Source organism: Tenrec ecaudatus, chromosome 3 (assembly GCF_050624435.1).
Source record: "Tenrec ecaudatus isolate mTenEca1 chromosome 3, mTenEca1.hap1, whole genome shotgun sequence".
Classification (NCBI taxonomy): Eukaryota; Metazoa; Chordata; class Mammalia; order Afrosoricida; family Tenrecidae; genus Tenrec; species Tenrec ecaudatus.
In genome coordinates, this window is record NC_134532.1 from 35074862 (window position 1) to 35101938 (window position 27077).

Below are 27077 nucleotides of genomic sequence, written 5' to 3' on the forward strand. Positions count from 1 at the left end.
GAAATAGTGTCTGGGGTCTTAAAGGCTTGAAGGTGAACAAGCGGCCATCTAGCTCAGAAGCAAAAAAGCCCACATGGAAGAAGCACACTGGCCAGTGCGATCACGAGGTGCCAAAGGGACGAGGTATAAGACATCATGCAAAAAAAAAAGATATATGTGTGTGTGTATATATATATATGTGTGTGTATGTATATGTATATATGTGTATATGTATGTATATGTGTATATATATATACCATATTGAATGAAGGGGGAAGTGCAGAGTGGAGACCCAAGGCCCAAGTGTTGGCCAATGGAGATCCCCTCACAGAGGGGTTCAGGAGAGGAGATGGGTCAATTAGGGTGCGAGGTAGTACCGATGAAGAACACAGCTTTCCCCCAGATCCTGGATGCTTCCTCCCCCCAACTACCATCATCCGAATTCTACCTTGCAGGGCTGGATAGGGCAGAGGTTGTACACTGGTACATATGAGGGCTAGAGGCACAGGGAATCTAGGGTGGATGATACCTTCAGGATCAAGGGTGTGAGGGGCGATGCTGGGAGAGTGGAGGGCAAGTGGATTCGAAAGGGGGAACTGATTACAAGGACCCACATGTGACCTCCTTCCTGGGAGAGGGACGGCAGGGAAGGGGGAGAAGGGAGACTCCGGATAGGGCAAGATATGACAAAATATCGATGTATAAATTACCAAGGGCACATGAGGGACGGGGGAGCGGGGAGGGAGGGGAAAAAAAAAGAGGACGTGATGCAAAGGGCTTAAGTGGAGAGCAAATGCTTTGAGAATGATTGGGGCAGGGAATGTATGGATGTGCTTTATACAATTGATGTATGTATATGTATGGATTGTGATAAGAGTTGTATGAGCCCCTAATAAAATGTTAATAAAAAAAAAGAACAAGTTCAAGTCAAAGATAAGGAAATAAAAGAAACCTGTGAGACCCCCCCCCCCCAAAAAAAAGAACTAGATGGATCCAGGAAAGAGATGACTGAGCAATCATTGTGTCATCTTGGCCCAAATTCTGGATTCCAAGCTTTCTAGTTAATGTTGACCAATGGAAAACAACACACATTGTAGAAGAGAGCTTATTGGCTTGGGTTCTAAGATGTCCCATCCATAGTCTCAGGTGTGCGTGACTATTTGTCAAGATTAGTGTAAATCATTTATCACTCTACACCGAGGACGCAGCTGCAGGGATCTAGAGGATCTAGTCAGAGCAAGTGATCTATGAGAGTTGAGTGGGTTTCAGGATGCTCAGAAGGTCTATAAAAAACTGAATCAAAATTAACTTCCAGAGAAATTTCAAGGGTAATGTAAGACAGATTAAAGTTGAAGACTCTGGCAACTAGACAGCAGAGTATTCACATAGTATGAATAAACACGTTTATGTTTTTTGTCTAAGTTCAAGTTATTGGGTGAAACCTTACAATGGTTATGAGAGTACACTTACATTTTCTATGAGACCAGTAATAACCTGTTAACAAGGTGAGATGATACTTCAAGAAAACTGTAGAGCAATAGTGATAATGGATTTTCAAGAACATGAAAAAGTTCATAAAAATATTGGTAATTGAGTCAGGGAACACATTAAAATAATTATATATGATGATTAATTGAAATATGCCCCACAGTAGTTAGTTGACTTACCATAAGAAAATAAGCACTGTAATATACCAATTAATGTAAAAAAAGAATTAATATCTAAACCTGGCCGATAAACACATGTGGGGTTAATTGAAGGGCAGAAGGATAAATGGCCTGGTGAGCCTCGCCTTTCTCGTGTCTCTTTCTTTCTAATGGTGGGACCAGGGTGCAGGTGCCTTAGCCAGTTCCCTGCTTCAGCTAGCAAGGCTCACTTCCTGCAAGTTATCCCTGAGGAGGAGCCAAATGGATCTACCCCGATGCAGCCCTGAGTGCTGGAACACCCGTGTGGAGACCCCTGCTAGCACTGAGATGGTTACACATCCAATGATTCAGCTTTCCTTCTGCAGTTGGCATCACTGTGTCTGTTTTGAGAGAGAGATGGAGGAAAACTTTGTGGATTGGTATGAACACATGGGTTCATATTGGGCTTATTAGCTTGGGCAGCACTAGGTTTGGATGTTTTCTTGATGTGCACTTACCATTTATATAAAACTCTCTTTTATTCATGAGTTTCTGAGGATTTGTTTCTCTAAAGTACCCAGACTATCACACATACTAAACAAATCAAAGGCTTTCCATGCTAAGAAAAAATCTACAAATCTAACATAAAACAGATAATATAGCTCAGTATGTTAATAAGTTAATCTACAGTCCTAAAAAAAGAAAAAGTCAAAATGTCACACTTAGAGGAGAGAGAAAAAACATCATGCCACCTCAGAAAAAGGACAAACATAAATGTCCACTTTTACCAATGATATTAAAAACTGACTATATGTTCTAACTACAGCAATGAGATTAACATTTGTAAAGGAAGAGACTTCCAAAAAGAAATACAAATTCCTCTAATCATAATTTAGTTATCATATCCATAAAATATTAACGACATGCCATACATAGCTAATAAATATTAAAATGCTGTAGGCTACATTTCAACACACAGTAATAACTTTTGGTACTTAAATCACTAACCATTAATTGCTAATCAGGAGGGTAAAGGGAAAATGGTGGGAGAAAGGAAACTGATCACAATGATCTATATATAACCCCCTCCCAGAGCGATGGAAATCAGAAGCGTGTGAAGGAAGACATCAGTCAGTGTAAGACATGAAAAAATAATAATAATTTACAAATTATCAAGGGTTCATGAGGGATAGAGGGGAATAAAAATGAGAAGCTGATAGCAAGGGCTCAAGTAGAAAGAAAATGTTTTGAGAATGACTATGCCAACAAATGTACAAATGTGCTTGACACAATGGATGGATGTGTGGATTGTGATAAGAGTTTTACAAGGCCCCAATGTTTTAATTTAAGAAATACAGCATGATCAAAATTACAGCATTTATCTTACAGAAAAGGAAGTGCAAAATTATTCAGATCAGAACCCTAAAGCAGGAAACATGCTTCCACCCATTTTGTGATGATGTCATGGATTTAGAGTCCTATAGTTTTCTAGTGTTGAAGGTCCTCATATACTGATGAATTAATGAACTAAAACAAGAAAATTCTATGCACATATTAGAGTGAATATATATGGATTTACATATATAGACACACATATATGTATATGATACACACATGTATATTAAGCTGGACAGCAAAAAGGATTGATGTTCACCCAAAAACTGAAGTTTGGGGACTTGAACACCCTGAGCCATGGATGCTCCAGCTAGCATTGGACCCATGAGCTTTCAGTTGAGCTGGGCTGGGTTCTCTTGATAAAAGTTTACTTCTTGATATGAAGCACTTTGTTAAGCACATGTCAGTGTCTATAGTTGTATTTTTCTAGACAACCCAGCCTAACGCAGGTCTCCATCATATTGGTGTCCTATGAGGGCGAAAAGGTGTATCTGACAAGCTGTTCTTGGAGAAAGGCACATCACCAGGAAGTCTGAAAAGATGATCAACAATTCCCTGACACCGAACCAATCCTATGTTTCTCCAGGGCTGTGGATTTGGGGTGGGTGTAAATCTATTTATAATAAAAGTATCCTGTTAAGCTTGTAAAAAACACAGAACACTTACAAGGCACAACACACACATATTCTCTGCACCAAATGTCAACACTCACATTTATAACATGTAAAGAACTTAGTAGACTCATGGTCACACTTGATGTAAGAAGTTAGTATAACACTAAGAGCTTTATATTCATGGGGGAAGCATGACATGCACACTGCGGACAGGAAATTACACACTCATTTATGTAACAAGTATTCCCATTACTCAGCCGACTTACTACAGTAGCATCAATGACTATGTCCCCCCCCCCACACACACACATATATATTTTCCTTTTTAATGAAAATAGTCATACCTAATGCGGCCAGGTTTCTAAAAGATTCCATCATCACATGTCTATGGAGTTTCCTCTGAAAAGGATCCAGCAATGCCCATTCTTCATAGAAGTCCACAGCCACCCCTTCAACAGCCACAGTGCCTAAAACACCCATAGACTCTGGTTCAGCAAGGTACCATGCATTCCACTATGTGAGAGGATGAAGATGACAGTCCTGGGAAACAGAGGCCTCACATGGGGATTAGACACAGGGGTCTTGTTCTACTAAGGTTGACCATCAGGGTCTAGCTACCAGCCTCATCCCTTCTAGACCAGCGGTTCTCAACCTGTGGGTTGACATCCCTTGGGGGCCGAATGACCTTTTCATAGGTGTCGCCCAATTCCTAACAGTAGCAAAATTACAGTAATGAAGTAGTAATGAAAATAATTTTTTGGTTGGGGGGTGAGTACACATGAGAACTCTATGAAAGGGTCGCAGCATTAGGAAGGTTGAGAACCACTGCACTAGACATACTTCCTCACTAATTACATGCTATCCCAACAACTGCATGCTTCTAGCATTATGCGTTTATCTCTGTACACTTTGTCTGTGACCAACTGCAACCTTAGTCCTCTCTATATGGTGCAGAATAGAAAACAGTCAGAACACATAATTAAATCAGGCAAATGATTGCACATTCACATCCTCTCTTCTATTGGAGGGAGGATAGAAATTCACCTCCTTGCACAGGACCAACCAGAATATTTATCAAAACATGAAGCACAGGGTGAAAGCAAGATAACACCTAGAAAACACTGCAGAATTTGTTGTTTTTCCCTTTAGCCCCTCCTTACCCACTGGAGAGCTGCAAGTGTGAACTAGCAAAGTAGCAACCAAAGGCCTGGATTCATGGTATCCTCTTGGAAAATTCTACGTCATCAAAAGCTGGCATATTACCTACTGAAAGAGATGATTATTTGGGGAATTATGAAATTTTCTGAAGTGTTTCTATGTTACTCGCCTACTTTTCAGTCACTCTACAGTTGCCCTCTTGTGTATTTTGTACCTTTGTGGAGATAGGCCAAGCTATTGAAAAGGGCAAGAGGGCAAGAGTAAAAGGCAACAATAGAATAGATATCCTTAATAAAAACTTCCTTCTAAAAAAAAAAGATATCCTTAAAATCGTCCCACTCTGAGACACAAAGCTACTGTCATGTAATTATTATGGACTGCTCCCCTCCAAAAATACTGAATACGCACATCAATACACACTGAGCTCATAGGATATAATGACAAAAGAGCACAATATGGGCAGTATCATAATAGCATGTCCTTCTTTTTGCTGATTGGGAAAATGTATTTAGGTTCCAATTTTCTTATAAGTCGACTGAACTTCAATGCATTTGCCTGTTAAACTGTGTTAGGATTCTAGGACTTACACACCAGGCCTTGAATGGGCCACTGTTAGATTTTTCACATTTGAAGATCATGGAAGGCAGACTAGCTGAACATGATGACCACTAGCATTCTCTTAGCTGTGGGACTGGCCTCTATGACTTGTCAGACTTTTGTTCCCACATTTTGTCAGGAGACCAGTCCCTGGTGAAGGACATCGGTGGGGGGCAAAGCCAGCCCCCCACAACTAATCATGGGTTCAGTAAGCGCATTGTATGGTTAAGATACATAAAGATTATAAAAAAGGCATAGAGAGCATGAGAGATAAGAGATTGAAATAATGGAGTTAGACACATTTCATGGTAGCATGCTCACCTCATGGACGACCATGATCTTAGCAGCCAGGTCCACACACAGCATGAGCCGAGGGCAGGAGAGCAAGGTGAAGTGCATCGATTTATCGGTCCCAACACGTAGCTAACGGAGGCTTATATCTAGTTAGGGGGCATGATTACAGGTAACCAGACGTCACAGGAAGGGGCTGAACCATAGTCACTACAAGTAATAGGAGGGGGGATATGCAATGGCCATAGGAGTAACAGGAAGGGGATGAGCTAGGGGTGAACACATGATGGGAAGGGGAGGGACTAAGGGCATATATGTGACAAGAAGGGCAGCTCCCTAGACTCAATATGGCAGCCAAACCTTGATCACCCGTGAGTGGGCTTGACCTCCCTGGGTTCTCCTTCAGAGAAACAATTTAGTACTCTCCTTATCAGAAGAGAGTGGGCTCTGCTTGTTATGGGATAAACAGTAGTGTCTGCTTATTCTGAATGGCTGATAACCCTTAGGGAGAATATCCCCTCACCTACTTCTGTTGACCCCCAAGTGTAGTCATTTGACGCATGTAACAAGCAGCTAAGTTTGGCATGTATTTGGGGAGACAACTTGGGAGAAATCCTCTGTTTCCCCAGACATTGTGCTTGGTAAGGGAGAGAGAGGTAAAGAAGAGAAAGGCCTTCCAACAAAATGGATCGACACAGGGGCTCAAACATGGGACATTTGTGAGGATGGTGCAGGACAGGGCAGTGTGCCATGCTGATATATAGAGGGTTTTAGGGGATTGGAATGGACACAATGACACCTAACAACAACATAGAAAAGGCCGCACTTTGATGCTAATATTTCACGGCATCGCCAACTAGCTATAATATAAAGTCACATGAACTGCATGGTCAATCTACAATTCTGCTACAACAGTGTAACATAATGTCGATCCAATGAGCCTTTCAAAATCTCATCTACAGCAATGCATCAGGTGACATGTTTTAAAGGCTTCCCAAGCCAAAATTTCGTTCCTTTATGATGAACAAAAACAAAATGCAGTGCTGTCAAGTAAATTCTAACTCATTTTGACCTTCTAAGAGGGAATAAAAGTGCTCATTAGTTTTTCCAAGACTGAAGAGCACAAATAGTCTCATTGTCCTCCCTTGATTGGCCTGGTATGCTGGAGAAAAAGAGGGTCTAACCAACAACCAATCGATTAAACCAGTGAACCACTAGGGTCTCTTTCACACAACATGTTCGTGATAAAACCTTGCATTTATTCAGCAACCACGATTCTGAAGCAATTTCCAAAGAGATTTAGACACATTGGCTCATTTAGTCCTCTTGTCTCTTTTAAGCAGATGTTGCTTACAGCTGAGGAAAGTCATGAACCATTAAGTCCATGTTCAGTATTGCTCAAATGGTAAGCTGTTGAATCGAGTCAGCATGCAGGTCCATGTGTCTACCTACAACTAAGTGCCTGGCAACAACATTTCTGTTCATATGCCGATAGTCTGTATTCTGTCAGTCATCAGTTACAGAGATGATCTAGACATCTTCTGAATAGCACAAAGAGGACACAAAGAAAACAATCTATTCAATTCAGTTAACTGGAACTCAATTTCCTGGAAAAGCCAGGACTCTCAGACAATACAGCTTACCTCAGGCCCGTAGAGCTGGCTCTTGCATTTATTAGACTGATTGAAATAATATAACACCCAGGCAAAGCATGGAGGAAATCAAAAGAAAACAAGACCAATCTGCTCAGACAGGGCACACCATTCCAAAACCCACAGAGTTCCACCCTGGACACAGGAGGTGGCTATGAGTTACAAATGACTCCACAGCAACTACTAAGAACAGAAGGACAAGGTCAAATGGTAACAACTTGTATGAGAAATGCAACAAAGGTGGAGCCTAAGCATTAACACATGCATATTTACATTTCGTGAGCTAATGTAGGAGAAATAAAATGATCACTTTAGGAAACACTAGCCAGAGAACCCCGGCAGGATAAGGAAATTCTAACAACGTGGGAAGGTTCTGTGATGAATTTGCAAATGCTCAGTTCGATTTCCATTTCTCAAACATACAAGCAAAGAAGTCAAAGAGCATCCAGGTCTTCATGGGCAGGAGAGGGAAACTCCATGGTCACCCACCAAATGAAAAGCTCATTAGCAATAAGCATTCATGGAAAATCCCACACAAGAAAAATAAATGGAGCATGAAGAAGCACTAGCAAGAAAGTCAAACAAAAGAGGCAATAGTTACAAGAAATGCAAAGGAGGACTTTCAGGTTTATGACCAATATGTGAAGAGCCCAAAGTCACCATTTCAGTCTCAGATCAAAAAAGCTGACCATGTTGAAGTCAGAGTACGGAGGTCACAGGGCATGGTTTTCATGTTTTAATGTTGTACATTTAAAAAAAACAGTCATTGGGTCAATTCTGATTCAAAACATCCCTAAAGAGCAGAGTAGAATAGGCCCTGTGTGTTTCTGAAACCACAACTCTTTAAGGGAGTAGAAAGTCTCATCTTTCTACTGTGGACCAGTTAGTGGCTTTGAATGGCTGAATATGTGGGCACATGTTCAACACATAGCCCACTACATCACCAACTCAACACAGAGCCCACTACCTCACCAACTCAACACATAGCCCATTACATCACCAACTCAACACATAGCCCACTACCTCACCATGGGTGCACAGTGTTGTTATAAAACAACAGTGAGAAAACTAGAGGGCAACTAACATCAAGAAAGGCATTCTCTTCAATGCCTCTAATTAATTAATCTAATTAGGATACAGCGCAAACATCTGTCCTCAAAACAGAGGGGAGGTGAAAATAGGTACTCTCTCAGCTGATTTCCACTGTGAAATCATTCTCTGTATCTGCCTATGGGGCCCTTTTGTTCAGTGGTGGTTTTAATCATCTGCCCTTAATAGTCTAATCAATTCAATTCATTGACAACAGTGATTTGAAGGACGTGATGGACTTAACTAAGGGATAGCCCAAAAGACTTTACTCCAGGAGGACAAAATACCAGACCACAGGGCATCAGGTGGGGGTGTACTTGTTATGTTTTAAGGATAGGCAAACCCCAGGTTGACCAAATAAATTTTAATAAGGATAAATGATGTCAGAAAGTTGTATCACTGCCACTTCAATGAAGAAATACAAAGAAGACTGTAATCTATAAAAAAGTAGCATGTTCCAAAACAACTCTCCTCCACAAATAATCACTTCCGAAAACTGTCACAAACATTTTTTTTGCACTTCACAAGAGTCCACAAAACATGAATCAACTTGCATTTAGCCTCAAATAGGTAATAAGTGGTCAAGAACAAGGTCTCGCGTTGTCCACAACATAACTCCCTGCCACCACGTTTGGTCCAACTCACAGCAGAGCTATCACACAGAGCAGAACTCCCTATAGTTCTCCCAAACCTGTACATCTTTACTGGAGCAGGCAGACTCATCTTCTCCTGCACATTTTTGGTGAGTATGAACAGCTGCCCTTGCAGTCAGCAACCCAATATTTAACCCACTGTGACAAAAGCGTTCCTTTGTTCATATACCCCATATGCAATAAAGTATCATTATAGGAACTCATGAAAGACCTACAGAAAAATAAAGGCAGCCCCAGAAAGGCCCACCAATTTGTAAGGGAAGCTAATTCATGACACATCAGGCCACACAGGGCTCTGCCTGCAAACACTCACACTTCAAGATGCAGGTCCTTAAATGGAGTCCCTGAGTGGTGAGAGCAACTGAGTGCTCAGCTACCAAACAAAAGATTGGAGACTGAAGGCAACCTTAGAAGAAATCAGCCAACTTCTGAAGTTAGCCAATGAAAATCTTACGGAGTATAATTTTACTCGGAAACCACATATGGTCACCATATAGAATCATATGGTAGGCAAAATGATTGATATTTACCAAACTATTAACTAATTGAGATAGAAGGAGCTCATTGGTAGCCAATCATTCATGCCATATTCATGAAAGCACAAGGGGCTTTCAAAAAGGTCATGAAAAATGGAATAAAGATAATGGAATTTATCCATGAAATTTTGAAGCTACTGCATATCTGTTCCTAATAGATTATGCTAAACAGAATAATGTAATACATTTGTATTCATTCCTCAAATATTGTACATCTTAGAAATCTTTAGGACACCTGTTCATCTTCCATGAAAATTCAGGAAGAATATTAAGCTGTTTACATATAACATCTCTCTTAAAGATCTATTAAAGTTGACATTAATTTTATTCTCTAGCTATGGTAAAGACACCAGTTAGGTTACAGTATATTTGTATGATTCACAACAAACTTGATAGTTGAAAACTAACAGAATGTCTATTGTTCTGGGTCCTGTAATTTTACAAATTCAACTGTGTGGTTTGTCATATTATGGTTAGAAACTCAACCTTATTTTTTACTTTAGAGTTTTCCATCTCTGGAAGATTTCCAACTTACATAGGTTCTGGCTTTCCTGTGTGTGTACATGCACACGTGTGCCTTGCTTCATTTTTGATGTCCCTGAGCATTACAGATGGTTAACATGGATAGGTGTTCATGGAGAGACTGGAAGTTTGTGTCTCCTCAAAGTCTCCAGGGATGAAAGCCTGAGTGATGCACTTTGAGAAACCAGTCACTGAAACCCCTATGCAACATCCCTGTGCTCTGACACACCAGGAGTCTCCAGGAGTTGGTGTGGATTTGATGGCATCTGCTTGATTTGATTCATTTCTAGGGAGGGAAATGAATTCTGGCCTCATTTGCTACCCTCAAGGCTGGCAGTTCAACTCTAGCAGCAGATCTAAGAGAGGAATATGAGGCTGATTGCTCCTGTATAGATCTCAGATACCTATAGAGGAACACTATGAGTCAGAATTGACTTAGTGGCAGTGAGTTAGTTTTGGGGGGTTAGGGTCAATGAATATTTCTAGGTGGCACAAACAGATTGGACGGTTCCACTGAGGATTGAGGAGGTAAACTCAGCCTGCATTACGGTGGAAGAACAGATCTGCCTCCACTATCATGATGCTCCAGAAACACTATGGAACTGTTCTGCTATATAACACATGACACAGCCGTGAGATGGAACTAACTCCATGGCACCTAACCAAATGGGAAATTGATCATGATGAGTGTATATCCTGTCTATGTATGCACATGGATATTGTGTTGAAAATATGACTAAATGAGAAACAAACACAATTCCCATTAAGAATCACCATGTCTATAATGAACAACATGTCAGCTTGGCCCATCTAAATTAGTCCGTGAAGAAGCCCTACTCCTCCAGTGGTTAAAGGACTGGGAGGTCCATGAAATGAAAGCAGTTGTGTTCCATGAGGTGGCCATCTGGTAACACATGATTATAGCCTAGAAACCCCAAGGAGGAGTTTAAGGTGCTGAGGCATCACTCACAGAATCCACTGTAGCACAGTGGACAAAACAGGCCTCTCATCAAGAACACGTGGATAAATACTAGACTATTCAAGCATTACCATGCATGGGCACAGAGGAAATGGTATCTTATTTCAAATAAGATCCTATCTTACTATATATAAGAGTTATATATCTGGATGTTGCCTTGTATTAGAAAAAATTATGACATAATTTTTGAAATGAAGAGCTAGTAGTAGGACACATTTCTTGAACAGAAAATGCAAACAAATTGAAAAAACAGCTAACTTATGAAAAAAGTCAATCAAAATTTACATACTTAGAATTTGCTTCCAAGAAACTGTTATGTCCAGGTCTGAAGATTAATCAGGGCCACACAGAAAAGGATCAAATGCAAAGCTTCACGGGAGCTGGCCACCAGGACACAGCTGGCGCTCAATCCATCGGGCCCCAAGCGCACTACTCGAACTCTGGTTTATACAGCAAGAAACCAGGAACGGGTGGGAATACTTTTCTCCTCCGATCACAACAGTACTCGCTGAGTAAGGGGGATGGAGCAGCTAGGGAACTTCCTGCTGGTATCCAACATGGGCATGGGCAGCAGCCCACTAACATTTTGAATCTGGTGGGTCTGGGGACCAATGCAGCAATAGCAAGCTTAAACAATGGAAAAGTAGAGAGGCAAGTGTCAGCAGGTTAGCAAATGAGACTCAAGGTCCTTCAGTCAAAGTATGCAGCCCCTAGGATGTGGATGTATGTCCACCATTAGTGATTTTAAAATAAGTCATGTGGGGAGAGGGGTGGGGTGGGGAATGGGGACCAACTCAGTTAAACATGAGCAAGAAAATACAGAAGCTAAATTCAGCTGGTTAATTAATAAACACCAGGATATTTCAAAACGTTTTCTGTATCCACTAGGATAAATGATAAATGATCGATTTAAATTCTTTGTCACTGTGAAAATAACTCGAATTTTTTAAAAGTGCTGACCTTGAGGGTACGTGCCACGAAAATACACCAATTCTGATTCATAGTGACACTATAGGATAGGGTAGAACTGCCCTGTGGATTTTCAACACTGAAACATTACAGGTGAAGAAAATCTATTATTTCTCCAGATTAATACAGAAAAGGACCTGAAAATAAATAATTGCTGGATTCTGCAAATCAAAAGGATGACAAAGGAAACCAAAATTCGCTATTAAGAAAATTAGTGGATATTAAATCTGGGTCAGCAATACTCTAAGAGCCAAGAGGGATGGTAAGGGGGTGGTGGCAGGGGTGGAAGAGCACAGTGTTAAAGAGAGATGAGCCATTAACACAACCAATCTCTGAGGTGAGGCTTATTAGGGGACACATCCCCCCGTGGAGCTCTTCACACTCCAAGTGGAAAGGTACAGCAGCAGCACACAAATCGCAGGAGCTCTATTAGAGACTAAATCTTAGCACCCTGAGAGGTGAAAACTGAGACGCAAAGCAGAGATTGACTTCAGCCCGGAATGTGAAGTTAAGAAAGGCTTTATTTAGGCAGGGAAAGAAATTGCAGGCAGATTCCACAACCCAAGGAGCTAGGTCAAGAAAGTCGCGCCTGGCAGTGGGGCAGTGGGACTTGAATAGGGTCCCAGAGAAGGAGTATGTGTTGATAAGGGGAAGGCTTTTAGCACTACAGCTGCAAGGCCGTGAGTCAGGATGTCTCTGTGAATAAATCATGTTGGTTTTCTGCAGACCTGCTTCCCAGAATGCTGGGGGAAGAGGCTGTGTGGACTCTGTCAGGAGAGAGAAGCTCCTCGGAATGCTGGAGGCAAGGACTGCAAAGTCCAGCAGGTCATTCTTCTGAGAAGCTGGGGCAAGGGGGCTGCAAAGTCCAGCAGGTCATCATTTTCTGAGAGGCTGGGGGAGGGGGCTGCATGGTCTGGACCCATCCCAAATACTAACTGGGGTCAGTTAGTAAAGGGCTATGGATGGCAGTGTAGACTAAGCCCCCAATGAATTCTTTCTGATCATTAAGCAAACAGGTGGATTAAATTTGCCCGGGGGCAGAGGAACTTGGAAAGTGGACACCATCCACCTTTCTCCAGCCAATCTCGGTCATCAGTGGGGTGGCCTGATGACTGCAAGGCTGCCTCTCCTTTCAGTAAAGGCCACTCTGGGGTCCCCTTGCTCTCATGCCCGCGACCTGACATGGAAGGGACAGGCCCCCGGCAAGAACCCACCCCCAATCGCGTCTTTCTGGGGTGAGGGGTGAGCAGGAGCAGCTCTGAGCAAGAAAAGAAGCCGGAGCCCGAACGCTGAGGCCTGTAGCCAGCTCAGAAAGGATTTAACTGGAATGTCCCAGGGGTCGCGGTGACCTGGAACACTGGCAGACAATAATTTCCTTGAGAACCCGGACACAGCTATGGAAGCCAGGCCTGTTCCCTGGGAATCCAGACACAGCTGGGGATACCAGGCCTGTGGGGAATTCCGCGCCTGGGATCAGCACAGAAACACAGAAATTCACTCACCCTTGGAAACACGTGCGATGCTCACTCGGATCCTTCTCAGTCAGAGGAAATGGAGTCAGCAGGAAACTGTTATCACCTGGGGAGGGGTAGGGTGGTGTCTGTGCGAAGGGGCAGGGCCTGGAGATAATAAGGGCGGTCTGAAGGGAGGGGCCTGGAGGTGAGGCTCAGGGCTAAGGATCCATTCTTAGTGGTTTCTTCTTAGTCTGGAAATCCTGCAGAAACCTGTGCCATTTGGGTGGCCCTGCTTGCATTTGAAACGCGTTTGCATTTGAATCACAGCAACACACAAGCCCAGTCAGAAAGACAAACGGTAAAAAAAAGTGGGTGGAAGGCATGCTTCCCAAGAGGGAATTTCCCCTGAGAGACTCCAGCACCTAAGGCCACAGAGACACACACTTGACAGCATCTGATGCCATCTGCTCCACTTGACCACCTCTCTCCTGGCTTCCACCTGAACGCCTCTCAACCACCCAACTCAAAGAACAGGCCTAAGCTCTGTAGAATCAAGAGCCACAACGGGGAGACCCTGCACAACCTGCTTCATCCTCAGACAAGGATGTCAGGCTCTGCTCCCTGTGCTACAGCACCCAGACCCGAGACTCCTGTCCCTTGATGCATGTCCAGTGAGCAGCAAGATGGGAATTCCTGAAAATGCCACAGTTGTCCAGTTGTCATCTCCTCCTCCCCTGCTCTCTCTCTCCCCTCACTGGTAAAGATCTATTTCCCCATAATCTGTGGGTTCTGTATGACTCTTTTGATGAAACTTTCCGTGTGAATAAGTGTCTTATTTTCAGCAAGTTCCAGTCAACTAATTGTCCTTCACGGACTGTGGTTCCTTTAAAACATTTCATGTGTTGAGGTCTCTCCTTTCTATTTCTATGTCATTGAGTGTTTTTATCAGGAATGGTTGTTAGATATTGTCAAATGCCTTTTCTGCACCTATCAATATGATCATATGGTTCTTATTCTTAATCCTGTTCATATAGTTGGTTAAATAATAGTTTTTCTAATACTGAATCATATTTGCATCCCTGGTAATAATCTCACTGAGTCCAGTTGAAATATGAACTCAAAGTCAAGGATAGGGGCTCTCAAACTCAATCCATCCCATTTCCACAAATGTAGAGATACACTGCTCTGATATATGATCTAATCACTATTCTAATCCAATAAAATTATGTAATCATCAAATATGCTACTTTATTGTTAAAACACCAGTATAATGTATCCTGTTGTGATGTGTTTTATAAATAATTTTACCCCATATACTCTGTAGTCTTAAAATTTTCTTTTATAGTTTCTCAGGCATTAAAGTAATAAATAAATAAATAAAGTTTCTCATACCAATCTACTACCCTTGTTCAATTTTGTCCTTGATTATTGCTTCATCTTGCAGGTATTTATATTAAAATCATGATTATATATATTCAACAATGATTCTGGAATGATTATTACTTTACTGCATATTTTAAAAAGAAACACTAACATTTCAGTACTTATACAAGGGAGGTGGTTGTTAGGGGGTCACTCAGTGAGTTCCAAATCATAGTGACCCCGTGTACCACAGGGAGAAACACTGTCCTGTCCTGGATCAGCCTCAGAATTGTTCTTGTATTTGAGCCTGTTGTTTTAGGATTTGTCAATCTAAAAAGTTTTCCTCTTGTTTGCTTCCCCTCTACCAAGCACCATGGTTGAAGTGATTTATCTCTTGTATTTGCCTCTAGTTTGCAAATACACAAACACACTAAGGTTTTACTTATATGGCATAACAGAATGCATTTAAAAGAACAATAAAGTCAGAGCTGCCATGTGAATTCTGACTCATAGAACCATAAGGAGCAGAGTAAAAGCTCCGTAGGCTTTTGTTTTTTGTATTTTATAAACCATAATGTTTCATCTTTACCACAGCAGGTAGTGTCCTTATAAAAATAGTCCAAAACGAGACAGGTGATGTAGTGGTTAATTTTTGTGGTCTCAGACATAGATAAGCTCCACATGGAAGTTAAAGTGTTCTAGTGTATTTGAGTATCCAAGAGATGAAGAAAATATTCCGTTTATTTCGTATAAAATTAAAATTGTGTTGTGTGGTACGAGTGGGGGGGTGCCAGTCCCCCACCAGTAATCACGGGTTCAGTAAGCACAATTGCATGGTTGAGATATATAAGTAGTATATTAAAGTCATCAAGAACATGAGAGTTAGAAGAGAGAGTCAAATAATGGAGTCAGACACACATTTCATGGTAGCATTGCTCACCTCAGCCCTGCTTGGTGGTTCATGTGGAGAGAGGGGGAAGGGAAGGAGGAGAGGAGGAGCTGAGAGAGAGAGAGAGAGAGAGAGAGAGAGAGAGAGAGAGAGAGAGAGAGAGAGAGAGATCTATCATTGCTACCCCAGGCCTATATACCTTTTGGTGGCATGCAAGCCCACTGATCACAGGTAAAGACATATGTCACAGGAAGAATTGGCACTATAGGTTCTACAGCAGTTAGAAGGGGTGGTCTAGCGACATACACCAATAGGAAGAGAAGGGATTGGGGTATATATGTGACAAGATGGGCGGATCCTAGATTTAGGATGACCTGTTCTCTGGATCTCCATAGGAGCCCTTATCAGTAGGGTGTGAACTCCACCTGCAGGAACCAAATCAATGACTGCAGGCCTGTCCATTTATCCTTAACAGCAGGGAGCTGGGCCTACTCCCTAGTGACTGACTCTCTTCAGGGAGGATGTCTGTAAGCATCTGACCTCCCCCCACAGTGTTGATATGGTAGATGTATATTAATTGTCTTTCCTGGCCCTATGCACAGCTGTGAGAATTGTAAGACAAGGATTGTAAGAGACCCATTTTTAAAGTGACTGAGGAATCACCTTATAGCGTCTGGGGTCTTAAAGGCTTGAAGATAAACAAGCGGCCATCTAGCTCAAAAGCAACAATGCCCACATGTGCGATCACAAGGTGCCAAAGGGACCAGGTATAAGGCAACATGCAAAAAAAAAAAAAAAGAATATATACACACACACACACCATGGTGAATGAAGGGGGATGTGCAGAGTGGAGACCCAAGGCCCATTTGTCGGCCACTGGAGATTCCCTCATAGAGGGGGTTAGGAGAGGAGTCAGGGTGTGATGTAGTACCGATGAAGAACACAGCTTTCCCCCAGATCCTGCATGCTTCCTCCCCCCAACTACCATGATCCGAATTCTACCTTGCAGGACTGGATAGGGCAGAGGTTGTACACTGGTGCATATGGGAGCTGGAGGCACAGGGAATCCAGGGTGGAAGATACCTTCAGGACCGGGGTGTGAGGGGTGATGCTGGGAGAGTGGAGGGTGAGTGGGTTGGAAAGGGGGAACTGATTACAAGGATCCACATGTAACCTCCTCCCTGGGAGAGGGACAGCAGAGAACGGGGGGAAGGGAGACTCCGGATAGGGCAAGATATGACAAAATAACAATCTATAAATTATCAAGGGCTCTTGAGGGAGGCGGGAGCAGGGAGGGAGGGGGAAAAAAGAGGACTTGATGCAAAGGACTTAAGTGGAGAGCAAATGCTTTGAAAGTGATTAGGGCAAAGAATGTATAGATGTGCTTTATAGCTTTATACAATTGATGTATGTATATGTATGGATTGTGATAAAGAGTTGTATGAGCCCCTAAAATATGTAAAAATATATATATATAATATATTCTTATTGCTATATATACTATGTGCACATTAAAATGCTTAAAGGGTTTTGTGAAACTGCGGAAGTCGAATATCTGAAAATACTTGGATACAGTAAAATATGCTGGTTAGCTGTTTTGCCCTCTGTCAAAAGAATTTTGAAAATATATGATCCTTTGAAATCTTACTTTCTATCACAGGATAAATGTCCTAGAATTTTAGAAGAATTTTTTTAAAAGGTATCTTCAAACATTTAGCTAGAGTTTTCACACAATCAAGCAGCTCTTTTTCAAAATACTATAAAACTTATTAAAGGTGACAAAATTTTGGTAATCGAAGTAGCAAATGAAGTTAATAATTTAGAATTTCAGTGGCAAGAGCAGTTAGAGAATATTTTTCTTCCGTTAACAATCCATAATAGTATAAGCCAGTTAGAAGAGCACGGTGCAATAAATCGTGCAGATATCATGAATCACGCTGAAAAGTTCTATAGTAACTGCATGGATTATTTAGAAGAGTAGACAGTACATTATAATGATATTGAACATTTTCATTGGGTTTCATTAAAACAAGAACTTAAATGGAATTATGTGCAAAAATCATTCGATCATATTACTCAAAATTTCCCATATAGTATTATTTCTGAAAACGATCTTTTTAATGAGGTATTGTTAGGTAGCTTAGCTTAGGGAATTGGGAAGTCCATTTACGCATGCCCAGGAGAGCCAGCAAAAGACAAAAGCTGGATTTTCCCGGACCGTGGGCTTGGATGGGCATTACACCTGGAGCAGCCCACCTGGGCCTGGTGATTGCAATTCAGCCAATGGAATTGACCTGGGATCGTTCACCACACCTCCCCCGGGAACCCTTAAAAGGCAGGGACCAGAAGGGAGAGGGGCTCTTTGTCTTCTGTCTTGTCTTGCTTGGGCGGTCTGGTGGTCTTCGTGGGAGGAGAGAGATCCTTGCGTGTCCCGGAGCAGTCTCTGCCAGGCCGCATGGTCAAAGGAATCCTATGGGTGCCGCGTAAAACCTGATGCTTCTTTGAACTTTCATTAAATTCACTTGGATCACGAGCCCGGCTTCGGCGTGAAATCTTTCTCGCGTGGAGCTAAGGACCGAGGCTGAGATTTAGGCCGGAGAGAGAAACCTAACAGTATTATTATTAAAAATATATTGATAAGGAAAAGGTTAAACCTTGGGCATCAGCAAAACTCACAATAGAGAACAAATGGTTAGAAATATTTCATCATTTTGAAACAAACCATGTTCCATACAATAATGCACTAAAAATTGTGAAATACCTGCTGTCCTTACCAGGAACTAATGCTGTGACTGAATGTGTTTTTTCTGTTAAATAAAGTGTGTACATCAGAAAAATCACAATTAAGTGTTGAGACTTTGAAAGCAATTTCATGTGTGACATAATTTTACAAATTCTTGGGATAAATTTCATGACCTTTTAAACAACGACAGCAATCTACTCAAAAACTTCAATCAAATGAGAAATATGTCCATGAAAAAATACTATACATAATTTTAATGTGTTATATTTGTAAATTGTACTTATGTTGAAATTTGAAAATATATATTACAATACTGTTTTTGCATTCTATGATCGCTTCTCGGCCTTTTGGCTAAGATCAAGTGTAGTATCTGTTCTTATCAGTTTAATATCTGATACGTTCTCTATCCGAGGACAATATATTAAATGGATTTTTGGAGCAGGGAGTTGGAATAGGAGCTTGCTCCGTCCCCTCCACGCATCGACCTGGTATTGCAGTGCTTCCAGGAACGGTGCACCAAAAAAAAAAGAAAGAAAGAAAGAAAATTTTTGTTGCTCCATATAGACCAAATTTTTATTCAAGAACCCAAGAACCTCCCCCACACCCCACCGACCTTCCCCATCGGTCACTTTATCAATTATGCTGGAAACTGAGAGCAGTATAGTAAAAGCTTAGACAAATAGACATAAGTTAAGAAGCAGACTAAGACTTGAGACAAGAGAAAAGAGGGAATAAACTGTTGTTGCTGGTTTTTAAATTGCAATATGCTTTCTTCCAGAGTTGATAAGGAACACATTCCCATGGCAGAGAAATTCATTCTATCTCAGTGTCCAATAGAAATTGTCCTCTGTCAAAAGTCTTTTAAGTCCTTTTTTTCTGTGGTTGCCTGATGATCACTGACTACTTTTCATTGTGAGTCCAAATTCTGCTTTTTCACTTGCTGTTTCAATAGCAATGATAAACAATCCTGGCCACACTAAAGATTGGGAAGGTAAAAATCTTGTGGATCATTGACTATCAAGGACAGACCAATGTACATAAGGTATTGAATGGGACATTAGATGAATTCAGATAAAGAAAAGACAACCCATGTGATTATAGTTGAAACAATGAAATAGATCAGAAACCTCCTCAGCTAATTTAATGAGGTGTTCTTTCTCTCTGAATTGCTAATTTCAATCACTCAGTGATGTGTTCTATTGTCACTAAGACAAGGTCCATTTTTATCAGGTGTGTGCTCACTTTATTACCTCTGTCTACTTAGAACTGTTCTTAAAGGAAAGCCTTAGCCCATTCAATTTTTTTTGTTTTAATATGATGTACTTTACCTGAATTGCTAATTAACAAAAGTCTAAGAAGTTGGGAAGCAAGCCCTCCACCCACCACTTTTCTGTCAGGTTGTCTTTCTCTCCAGGCTTGTGTGTTATTGTGATTCAAATGCAAGGTGCTTCAAATGCAAGCCGGGTCACCCAGAGTGAAGAGCTTTTAGCAGAACTTCCAGACTAAGAAGATACTAAGAAGGGAATGGTTGCCACTCCAGGCTTTGAGCTTCACTTCCAGGCCCCTCCCTCCAGGAGGCCCTCATTACCTCCAGACCCCGCCCCTTGGGAAACACCCCACCCCTACCCAGGTGACACAATTTCCTGCAGAACTCACTTCCTCTGACTGAGAAGGTGCAGCCTGAGCGTCCCCCAAGAGTAAGTGAGTCTCTGTTTCTATGCTCAACCCAGGCTCTGAGTCCCCTACAGACCCTGCATCCCCAGCTGTGCCCCGATCCCCACGGATATTACTATTCCTGCATCCTGTCTGCCTGCGTTCCAGGTCGCCACGACCCCCTGGCATATTTCCAGTTAAATCTTTTCTGAGCTGGTTACAAGCCTCTTTGCCTTAGGTCTTGGGAATATGCCGGTCCCCTTTTCCTGCCCAGAGCCCCTCATTCACCCTCACATCTCACACCAGAAAGGCCTGATTGAGGGTGGGTTCTTGCCTGGGGCTCGTTCCCTCCTTGTCAATCTTCAGGCAGGAGGGCAGTGGACCCCAGCGTGGCCTTTACTGCAAGGAGAGGCCAGCCTTGCAGCCATCAGGCCACTCCCCTGATGACCGAGGTCTGTATTAGAGCTTAACTTCTCAGCACCTTGCTTTGCAAAAGGGCACAGTAGCAGTGACAGCCCCAGATCCCCGGATAGATTTAGTCCTCACATAGGTTGCAGAACCCCACACAGAGGAAGCTTCCATGGAGTGCTTTCTGTCTAGGAAGCAAGGTTGTAGGTAACATGGCCCTCAGGCAGAGGGCTTTGGAGTGTGAATTACCTTCATCTCTCTCCAGGCAGCTGGGGAGGGCGGTCTTGCTTATAAGCTTACAAGCCTGTGTGTCCTTGATGGAGGTAACCAAACGAGACTGTACAGGGGTCTCAGAGGCCCTGGACCAATATTAAAGAAGTGTCTGTCATTGTGATGTATTGATTGGCCACCAATCATGCTTTTATGACCATTTCCTTTGCCCCTCCCCTCCCCCACACCCTCTTTAGCTGACATCTCAATTGTGAACCTGGGAAGCCATTTCCACTTGTAGGTGGCTTCCCTCACCCAGATGATGTGTTTGTGTCTTTGTGCTGCCTGTATCTCTTAAGAGTTAACAAGTGTTCCCTTTAAACTACACTGAAAATGGGTCTCCAGAACAGATCTGTCCTGTGTGTGCCTCCTCACTCATTTCTGCCACCAGAAACTAGCTTGTGCTCTGTTACAAACTGCAAAAGGGACTCCAATCTCAAACATAATTTAAGGAGAACATTTATTAAGTCATAATAGAGACAAAGAATACAAAGACACAAACAGAAGTCACCCGGATGAAGGAGATCATTAGTGGAAGTCAAGGTGTTTTACATGAACCGGACAAGAACAACTCAGTCTCTGGTAAGAAGCTAAACAGTTTATTTAAGGGGGACCGAAAAGAGAAAAAACCTGTGCAGGGACCAGCTCCCTGAAGAGAGGGAGAATGGCTGGTCTCCATCGCTCACGGACTTGGGTTTTTATAGGGGGGGGTAAACAATGGGGCCTTTTCAGCTGTGCAAATATGCAAGAACAGAAGCAGACTTTGCAGTTAGCATTGACATTTTAAAATCGTTTTTTTTTTTTCCTTTGAGATAAATGTGTGGCCTTATCTTGCAGTTGCTATTTTCTGGCAAATGTTTGCTTGACCTTAACCTCAGGGGAATTTCCATAGCTTGACACAAAATGGAGACTGCTACGAGATGGTTCCACTTAGGCTAACTATCACATTCCTCCCTGTGGTTATTCCACCTGTGAATCTTCCAGGTGCAAGCGTTCATAGGGCTGTGGAAAGGGTTCACTCTGGCCTACCCGGTCATATGATTTACTTGGTACCAACAACTTGACAGATTGCACTCGGTCTTGTACAAACTGCACTAATTTATTGATGATTAGCGGGCCACAAGTTAGTCCTATTAAAAGCAAAAGCAGAGGGCCTACTAGGCTGGAGGTTAGGGTGGTGAGTCATGGAAACCAGCTAAACATTTGCTGTCTTGGCTTTTTCTGTTTTCTTCTCGCTTGCTTAATCTTTTTCTGACTAAAGCTAAGGTATTTTGAGTATTCCTGAATGCTTGGCATAAAAGCAGCAAGTTTCACCCATAGCCATACAAAGGCCGCCTTGCTTAAGAAATAAAATGTTTAATCCTCGCCTGTTTTGTCATACTACTTTAGCAAGGGAATTGAGGGATTTTTCTAGATAACTGAAAGACTTCTTCAAATCCAGTAAATCATTATCGGTTCGCTGACTTAAAATTTTATAATTTTCATTTCCTTGTATAAAGGCCACCATTCCTACTGATGCTGACCCAGTTACACCTAGTCCCACAAATAAAGGAACCAAAATGGGGGCTCTTTTGACTCTGGAATAAGTGTTAAAATGCTGCCACCCAGCTTCCCCTGAATACAGAAATATTTGGGGTAAAATATGAACCAATATACAAAGTCCTTTGTGGTTAGAGGTGAGTAAGGTTGTAGAGAACAGGCAGGGAGTGATTCCAGTAGAACAAGCAAACCACATTCCTGGTGGGGCTTCTAACGGAAGGGGTTCCTTGGAACTGGGTATAACAAACACTGGCACAATACTGACTGTACCGTTGGGGTTTCCAGCTGGTTTGGTAACAGTGTCCTTTCCCTTGTCAGTCTTCCAGAGTTAAGGTGGACCTTTCGCCAGCTTCCTTCCACCTGCACACACTACTGTTATTTTTATCATTGGACAGTGTGATGTTGGCTACTGAGGAGGTATCGTTAGATCCAATTCCTACAAAGTAGGGTGGTGCTGGGTTACGACATAGCCAAACATCCCTGGTGAAGTTTGGGTTAGTAGCATTTATAAAAGCCAAAAAAGCGTTCTAGGGTTTTTACTTCTACTAACACAGAGGGAGAATGGCTGGTCTCCATCGCTTCCAGACTTGGGTTTTTATAGGGTGGGGTAAACAATGGGGGCTTTTTAGCTGTGCAAGCAAGCAAGCAAGAACAGAAGCAGACTTTGCAGTTAGCCTTGACATTTTGAAACGTCGTTTTTCCTTTGAGATAGATGTGTGGCCTTATCTTTCAGCTGCTTTTTCTGGCAAATGTTTGCTTGACCTTAACCTCAGGGGAATTTCCATAGCTTGACACAAAATGGAGACTGCTACAAGGTGGTTCCACTCAGGCTATTACACTTTGTCTTTCCCTCCAAATGAATGCGCAAGGCCATGCAAATAAGGTATACGAAACTAGAACAAGTGGGACACACACACACACACACACACACACACACACACACACACACACACACCACCTTTACGGCCATGCGAATAAGGTGTATGAAACTACAAGTGGGACACACACACACCAGCCCCACCTTTACGGCCATGCGAATAAGGTGTATGAAACTAGAACAATCTAAGCATGGCGCCCTCCACCAAGTCTGTGCAGGGCAGGGCCGGAAGTGCGTGTCACCAGCGTCTGGCGTGTATTTTGGCCTTTGGCGGCCGCCTTAGTCACACACACCATCCCTGGACACTCGGAGCTGCAGCGGGAGTTTGAGGAGGGTCCTGAGCACCGCCAGGGCGGTGGAGCCTTTGGGAAGTAAGTGTAAGTTGTCGGGACGACGGTGAGAGAGGAGAACAAGTGTGTTTCTGTCTCTGAAACAGGGCGAGCGACGCGCCGACGTGCGGCGTCAGGACCCGGGCTCCTGAGGGCGAGGCTGGGCAGAGGAGCTCGGTGGGCAGCAGGCGGGAGCCATGCTTTCTGGGGTCCGACGGGGAGAGCACCCACCGCAATCGCCTGGCTGTCCTGCCCGTCAGGGCCAGAGGGCTTTGCACCTCTCCCTGAATGACAGAATTCACTGGATGGACAACCGTTTATAATTGTATTAGAGCTTCTTAAATTCTGAGCGCTCCAATTTGCAAAAAGTGGTGGCCTCAGTGGTTACAGATTGGGATGCTAACTTCAAGGTCAGCAGTTCAGAATTACGAGCCACACCTGGACAGAAAAGCAGGGTTTCTACTCTTGTCAAGAGTTACAGTCTCAGGAACCCACCCGGGGCAGTTCCAACTGCTCCTAAAAGGTCGCTATAATTGGAATCCACTAAATGGCAGTGAATTGGGTTTTAGGTTTCTATTGCTGATGACAGTGATAACAGTGTCCATTTGCTGCGCCCCACTTTGATTAAGCCGCCATTAAATTCTCTCTGATCATTAACGAAGTATATAGATCATCCCTCCCACTGGGAAAATGCATTAGAAAGTAGATCGTCTGAACTCTGCAGCCAGCCCTCTTTGCGGGCCTGCCTCGGTGTATGCCTGATGGAGGTCACCTTACTGAAGACAGAACAAGGGACATTGTCGTGACTGTTGCCTTGACTGGCTTTGTATGAAAGCCCTGGACCAGTCTTGTAAGTCCTTCTATTGAATGAGGTGCATGTCCTACTCATGGTCCCTTTCCTGCTTCTGAAGTCCCACCTGTACCTGTGATGTATTGATCTGCCACCAGTCATGATCTGTGACATGCCTTTTGTTCTATGCCCTGTTATCCAGGGTCCAGGCTGTGAATCCTCAGGTGTTATTTTGACCTCCTGCTAGTGGTCTCCCTTATCCATCCGGTGTGTGTGTGTCTTTTGTTTTCTCTTAAAGTTCAGTAAATTTTCTCCTTAAATTATATTTGACATAGGGGTAACTTTTGTACCCTAATACACAATTTGGATCCTAAATGACTCAAGATACAGTTCAACTTTGGGACAGCATCTTGACAGCCATACCTGCAGCTAAAGTGCGGCCCTGCAGCCCCTTGGCTTCTGTCCTGAATGGGCAAGTGTTACAAAGGTCTTTTAGTTCTGCAGATAAGTGCCCACTCTGTCCCTTAGCCTCACAGACCTCTGTGTACGTTGGCAGATGTGGTTCCCCAGATAAATACTCAGATGTATACTACTTCATGTATTAACCTCCTGCCCAGAGGCACTCAGCTCTCTTGTTCCGTGCCTTGGGAATTGCACTGCTCTGTCTCAGTCTCTTGGTTCTGCTGCCAACATGTCTTTGTTGCTGCTTCTCCCCATCACTTCCTCTTTTGTGTCACAGCTCTCTGTCTTCTACATTGAAGAGTTTCAATGCAAGAATCTGAGATCCAAAAGCCCCTACTCCTGGCTCTCTCTAATTTTTTTTTTGATGGTAGTGAGATCCCAATTTCTGTCTGAGAAATGCCTCAGTTAAACCTAACAGACGTCCAATGTGACTCATTTCCAGGTTGGGTTTTCAGGCAGCTTATTTGCATAGCCCCAAGTCTCAAGGGTATCAATCTATTGTTTGGCAATTTTCACAATTCTCTTAAACCAAAAAAACCAAACTCACTGCCATCAAGTTAACAGTGACTCATAGCGAGCCTGTATGACAGGGTACAACTGCCCCATGTGGGTTTCCAAGACTGTCACTCTTTAGTGGACTAGAAAGCCATGTCACTCGTGAAAGAAGAAATCCCCAACTTACTTTCTAGGAGAAATTGGTGGTTTCCAACTGCTGACCTTGCTGTTAGAAGCCCAACAGTAACCACTATGCCACCAGATCTCCTTTTCCTCATTCACATTGTCAGATGACACACCCACCTAAATATTTGGAAGGAGTTAAGGGGCCATCGCAAGGAAGACGTAGAGGCAACTCATTGCATTGGGTTACTGCAAATAATGCTACAATAAAATGTTACTTGTCTTGGAGTTCAAAAGTGCACTCATTATGGGGGGACATATACTTCTACATATATATATACACATATATATGAATTTCAAAGTGTAATAGGTGATATATGTGTTTAATATGGAGCTGTGGTTTTTGACAAGTGTTAAGTGTTGGACTGCAACCCATTAGCTGCCTGTAGTGGCTCTATAGTCTCGGAAACACTATAGAACCGTTCTTCTGTGTCCTATCGTTGCTTATATGTGTAACTCTACTTGATGGTGAGTTTTAAAGTGTTTCTAAAGTGATTGTACAATTTACAGCTCTAGAAAAACAGCATTCAGTTTTAAATAGTTCTTTATATAGCCCATTTCAATCATCATAAAGGTTCATTGATTTGTCATTCTCCTTGAGAGTCACACAGTAAGGAATTGATATTTCATGTGCTTTGAGGTAGGGGTCCAGGTTTATTGTTTCTTATTTTTGACATGTGTATTTGATTACGCAATCTCTTTATTATAAAGTCATCTTTTATACATAGGTCTGAAAATTATGAGTTTTAGCTTTTATTGCTCATGGTATTAAGATGTTTTCTGTCACTCAATTAGGAGACCGTTAACAGTATTGGGGACTGTGTTAAGAAGACGGACAGGAACACTTACAGCATCTGGACCTAAACTACTCACATTGTATCCTCCCATCAGCCTGCAGATTTTCACCAACCAGCAGCTTAGAGGAAGAAGGAAGAAGTGCCTGGTTTGGATATTATTATTTCTGGGATGTCCTCCTGAGAGGCTGAAATTCATGAGCATCATTGGAGCTGATACAGATAAGACAAACATAGAACATCCCAGTTCCTGGCAGTATTACAAGGACCAAAGAAAATGACCAAGACTCAGGTAATTCTGATGCATTTTTTCCTTTTCGGTATTACCTACTAGAAGTGTAGACGCCTGTGTAGTACTGATTCAGTTCACTGCAAAGTGGAAATTTGAAGTAGTAGAAGTTAGAGATGAACTTTGACTCTGACTTCAACATAGGATGGAGAAGATTAGGAATATGTTGATCACAGGAATAACACTAAACTACTGACATTGAACATAATACATCACTAAGGATTCTTTGGATGATATTAGCTTTCAATTGATATTTCATTATTTTATGGCCAACCCATGAGAATCATTCAAATTTAACACTATGCTAAGTTTTTAAGGAGAAATAAGATCACTTCTTTAGGAGAGTCCATTATTCCATGGGTTTTTTTGTCTGAGTGAGTTTCCGTAATGTTTCTTTCTGAAGGTGGTGTTGAATAATATCCCAAACTGCAGCATTCTCATTAATGCCTCTGAAATGGGCCTTGTAGGAATACTAATTTTA

General features: G+C 42.4%; 1 non-coding gene across 1 annotated transcript; it reads left to right on the forward strand.

Annotated features, from left to right (window-relative positions):
- Positions 1 to 18838: 18838 nt before the first annotated feature.
- On the forward strand, positions 18839 to 19029 carry LOC142443887 (U2 spliceosomal RNA). The gene has a single exon (XR_012783613.1). It is a non-coding gene; the product is annotated as a U2 spliceosomal RNA (small nuclear RNA).
- The last annotated feature ends 8048 nt before the right edge of the window (positions 19030 to 27077 follow it).